This window comes from Zonotrichia albicollis, chromosome 11 (assembly GCF_047830755.1).
Source record: "Zonotrichia albicollis isolate bZonAlb1 chromosome 11, bZonAlb1.hap1, whole genome shotgun sequence".
NCBI classification, from domain to species: Eukaryota; Metazoa; Chordata; class Aves; order Passeriformes; family Passerellidae; genus Zonotrichia; species Zonotrichia albicollis.
This window is the reverse complement of record NC_133829.1, coordinates 19,789,418-19,795,201: the sequence shown is the minus strand read 5'-3', so window position 1 is coordinate 19,795,201 and position 5,784 is coordinate 19,789,418.

The window sequence follows — 5,784 nt, the reverse complement described above, 5'->3', positions numbered from 1 at the left end:
TTCCCGAGGTTGTGGCGGCGCCGGGGGCAGCGCCCTGGGCTGCAGGGGTCGGGCTCAGCCCCCAGCCCCGCTTCCCCACCTGCCCGCTGGCCGCCCACCCTGCAGCTGCTGGGGAAGAGCGCCCCGTTCGCCTCCCCCCAGCGCTCCCGGGGCAGCAGGGGGTGTTTGCAGCCCCTGCTTTGGGTAACTCAGAGCAGCGCGGCCCTGGCAGCGCTGGGGCTCTCGGGGCACAGCGCAGGGCCCGCACCTCGAACGCCCCCGGCAAGCCGGGCCCTCCCAGCCCCGGAGCGAGAGCTGCGCTCGTACACAGCAAAACACCGTCCCTGCAGTGGGCAGGTGGGCGCTCCCTGCTTCCACCATCCCTGCAGTGGGCAGGTGGGGCCCAGGTACTTCCACCATCCCTGCAGTGGGCAGGTGGGGCCCAGCCTGATTCCACCATCCCTGCAGTGGGCAGGTGGGGCCCAGGCTGCTTCCCGCAAGCCGTGCTCAGAGTTCAGGGGTATCTGAGCCGGGAGAAGCCTGAATGACGTCTGGCACAAGCAATAAATGCTGGAAGAATGAGACACAAGCTCTGCTCTGAGGCTGAGTCATTATCATGCTCAGATAACCCGAACAGGCCTACCACACCCAACGCAGGGACAGGAAATCAAAGCTTCTCCCAGCCCAAGTAGTGAAAACTCAATTATAGAGTCCAGGTGTTGCACTTGTAACAAGGGACAAATATAGTTTAAAAGCATTTGCAGACCTTCAGTTGGATCACTTGAGATGATTGTTTCCCCTCAACAGCATGGAGAATTGACGTGAAATGCTGCAGAAAAAGCAAGCACTCCCCACTTCCAGTACAAGCAGTCATTCCTGTAACTTCAGCGTGGTTTTCTTAATCCCTGCAGGTGAAGAGATGTGCACAGTTCTTTCAAGAATATGTGGCCGCTCAGTTGATTTGATTCTGCAAAGAGATACATTAGCAGACATACTTGTCTCTGCTAGTGTAAGTATTTTTTGTAGGCATAGACAGAGATGGCAGACATGGGGTAAAAAATTTTAGGCTTAGCCAGGTGCATAAGAACAGCAGTGGCAAAAGCGGGCAAACACAAAAGAGACAAGAACACGGGCTGAGACACAGGCTGCAATTCCTGGGGTGAAACAAGATCAGCAGTACAAAAAGGGAGAAATATTAGGAAATACTACACTCGACTTCAAACATGGAGGCAAGAGAGTGGACACATGAACTGGTCATTCCAGAAGGGGAAAATAATGTTAATACACCTTTTCTGGTTAAACAGGAGTGACATGAAGGGGAGAGCCACAGGAAAAGGCCTATCATGGAGCAGTGTTTTCTCAGAAAATGTCAGTGCCGATATTGCATTAGTTTGACACGTTAGCCTTGTTTTTGGCAAGGCCACTGTGGTTATTTCTCTGTGTATTAAGGAACCTGTCTTTCAAAATTAATTCCTGGCTATCCCACTTCAACCAGTGTCTGTCACTAGCAGTTAAATAATTTCCCCCTGCTTTTCAGGTCTCTTAGGAAAAAAAAAAATATCACTGGCAACTTGGAAATGTTATTCAGAGATCAAAAATACTTACAGTCCTAGAAGTAACAACCATTCTGTACTGCAGCATTCATTAGAGATTTTAAATAGGGGTATGCAGCCACAGAGCCAATTTGCCTCCTAATGGCTGCATAATCCCTCAGGGATAGTTTTTTAACCCTCATCTCTTGTCAAACATTCTTAATACAAAAGCAGAAAAGAATACCCACAACACCCTCAGCTAAAGAGAGCGTTTTCAAACATATGCATTGCATTTTTGTATACAATCTGCTGAGTCACATATTAGAATTGAGGAGGAACATAATCATTCTCTAAATATTTATCTTTCAGTCCTCTATTGCAGCCTCTTTCAATGACACTACTTCCACTTTCATAGAAATGTATATTTTTAACAATTCAATACATGTAAAATATGAAGTAGCTCATAAACCACCATTCATTTTGGCTTACTACATCTTCATATGAACAGTTTGCAAAAAGTTTGATATCAAGAGAGCTGTTATTATAACCAACAGCTTCAGAAATGTCTCTAACATCCAACTCAATCATCAGTTATTCAGCCTCAGAATCACACACTGACCTCAGCTCAAAACAGACAAGAGCCTCTCTGAACTTATACAAACTTCAGGGACTGCTGCTGAAGTGATTTTAAAAGAAAAAAGATTGACAATAGAGAAAACCCCAGTACATTCAGAGTCATGAAGATACAAACATACCCAAACATGTTACAAATTCCCTCAATTGCTCTCTGTATATGTAGGTCAACTGACATCAAAGGCACTTGTCCCAGCTGGGGAATTTTAGCAGTATGAACAGCAGAAAACACAGTCATGCTTTTGGCAGAACAACCAAAGCCTAAAAACAAAGCCATTGATCCTGCCCATGGAAATGTTATATATTCTTCATACCTTCCAGGAAAATGTCTGCAAAACCAGTGATTGAAGGAAGGCAGCAGTCAGACTGAGCAAACAGGAAAGCCTTCTGTTATCTGCCAAACAGGGAAAGGGAATTAATTAATGGGAAAACAGCAGCTAAGTGCCTGTATCACTTCTTAAAATGAGACCTAAGCCTCTATGTCATATAGGATATTTCTGAGGATTTACCCAGAACTTGGAGGGTTTGTGTAGCACCTGTCCCAAGGGGTTCTGGTCCATGACCACTCCTGAGCACTGCTGCCAGCTTTAGGCTGGACAACGGGCTGGGACAAGGACTGCACTTACCACAAGCCCACTGTCTCTGTGTCTACCTCAGCTATTTAGTGGAAGAAAAGTGCTTCAAATGGCAAGGCAGTGCCAAGAAAGGTTTTCCATTTGCTCTCACATTGTTTGGCCCCTGAACTCCCTTAAAATATCTGTATAGAAGGTGGTATTTTAAATTGCCAGCAACTCGTTCAGCTGCAATTCCCCATTTGGGACCTGGCTTCCTGCATGCTGCCCACAGCAATCCAAGAGAGCACACTTGGCTTGGCTGGGGCTGCACAGAGTCCTGTGCATGGAAAAACAAAGAGAATTGTGCCAGCTTCCCATTCTTCCCTTCTGACTGTTCTCTGTGATTGAGCTTCAGCTCAATGGACATCCTGTAGGTCCCTGTGTTCCATCCCCTCAGTGACATTACCACTGACAACTCTACCATTCTTTTGTTATTGCTTAATATTGTTTGATACTAATTTTATCTTTTTTTCCCCCCTCACTCTTTCAATTCAATATACCAATTTTCTTCTACCTCACCAACATAATTTTTTCCTGTCATTATCTTCGTATCATATTACTGGAGGCTTGATGTGCTTAACTTGAAAATTCAGTTTAAATTCCCCTCTGACCCAACTTTATCTTTGCATTAACCCCATATCCTTGCATATGGGGTCACTCCAGCTGGTTTTTCTCTCACTTCTATTTTGCTCCTCTATCTACACAGATCTTGCTCACCTCTTTCAGGATGCTGTCCTACAATCAATCAACACTGCATTAACACTGCAGGTATGAAGGACACAATTCTGTCAATATGTATTGCCTACTTTAACCTGTTGCTTCAACTAAAAGAAAAAGAGGGGGAGGGATCAGGAGAAAGGACTTTCTGGTCTAGGTGTGACTGAGCCTCTATCTAGTGTTGCTCCCTGATTGTGTTGCAAGAGGATAATATAAATTCCATTCTGATAAGCACATGGATCAGGCAGACCTCTGGGTGTTGTTTTTCCATCTTGATTATTTGTGTCTAATTTGGGAACTGCCATGATACAAATACACACAGATTTGTTATTAGCTCTCACGGTAATGACAGGTTACAAAGACAGTTAAGTATAAGTTAAGAGTTGTGCTAGTTGGGTTCCCAGGGTAACACCTGGGAAGTTCTGATGTCCATGGCTACAGATGAAAGAAGGAAGGAGTCCTGCTTAGCACACCTACAGTGCATTAGTAAAACTCTATAAACACTGAAAGGGTTGTTTTGCTTGGGAGAAGGGGAGTTGTGTTCTGGGCTGTTTGGTTTTTAGCAGGGGGTGGAGGGAGCTTACTCTAAATATTACAGAATTGTAATCCCACATGTTTGAAAAATAAACTGAATACCAGAATGCCAATGCCAACTTTTATGTAACACAACACCAGAGAACCAGACATCTTGTTAGGTGCTCCACCTAACAACCTAAGCCCTTGGATCAATTCTATTCTGTGCACTGCCATTCCTACACTACAGGCACATTCCTGCACAAATGTTATTCTCCGCTCAGAATTTGATTTACTTGAAATAATCCCTTTTAAAGAGCAAGACTTAATCTCTGGAATGATCTTCTGTGTTGGCCAGACCTCTAGTACTTTGTAATGTGTGTGTTCTACAGATGAAGTGTTACAATAGGTAAGGTGGCAGTACTGACTGGTGCAGTCTGGGAACAGAGTGAATGCAGGCATGAGCAGAGCGCTCATGAACAAATCCCAGTTAAACTCTGCCCCCCTGGGCTGCTGCCTTGCACTGCTGTGGTTTGCTGTGTGACCTTAGGCTGCTGCCTTCCCACTGATCAGGCCCCATCTTTCTACTGTCAGCTCTTCACAGCAAAGTTTAAGCATTGCATGTGCTAAAGAAAATGGTAAACAACATTAATTACTTCACCAAGATACAAAAATAAATTGGACTCATTAAATTGTTTCCAGTTTATCTTCATCTGTTTCACACACAGCCTATGTTACAAGAAAGGTGATGTAACCTTGTTTAAGGGGTGTATTTTAGCAATCACTGTGACTGACAAAGACATGTTTGACATGCCCTGAAGTTACTTCCCATGCACAGTCTCCAAGTGCCTCTCACATAAGAGCCTGACAGCAAATGCTCTTCCGAGTAAAACATCTACCTCTCCACCAGATGGCTGCATCTTGAAGAGATGGCTACAAGTTTCCTTGAATATCCTCATACTGTTTCATCACCAGATTTCCCTTCAGCTACTTCTCAATAATTGTGTGTGCTGTTCAGTTCCCCCCTTCTGCCACCTTCATGCATATCTGACTACAACCTTGGCTCGAAGTCTAACTTATTGTCAACTGTTTTCTTAGTATGAATTCTAACTTACTTTCAAATATTTTCTTCCTCACCAGTGTAAATAACACCACCATGCTCATTCCTTTATCTTTCAATCTCAGTGGCTCCTTTGATCCCAAGCCTATTGGCTCATGGAGTTTTTCTCCACAAAGAGCCAGCTGCTTGAGTGACTTTGGATCCTAAATCAAGACAAGGGAGTAACAAAGCAAAATATTAGCTAAGATTGTAGTTATAGTCAGAAAGAAACTCCTACTCACAAAAGCCAGTAACAAGCAAAGCTTTCTTGGGACACACACCCAGAGCCTAAATAAAGCCTCTAGCACTTGACAAAGCTCATGAAGTTTAGGTCATTGTGGTGTAACCCATGGCACTGGCTGTCCCCTGTTCAGGGCAAACAGCATAAAATCAATCATCTGTGCTCTGTCAAGAAGGAAGCAAACCCCTCTATTACTCTCACCTGGCTGACACAGCTAACACGGGCCACCAACTTCAAACTTCAAATGTGCTGTAGGCTTGTCCTCCTGACTCAGCCCAGGCCACTGCACCTTCTTTCCTTCTCTTTGGCAGCAGAACTAGAGTAAGCCAGAGAGGTTTGCACGTTAAATGACACAGAGATCCAGCCAGGAAGATGCATCACAACAAATGTAAACCAGCAACTGAGATAACAAGTACAGCAAAACCTAGAAAAGTAACTCCTCTGGCATATGTTACT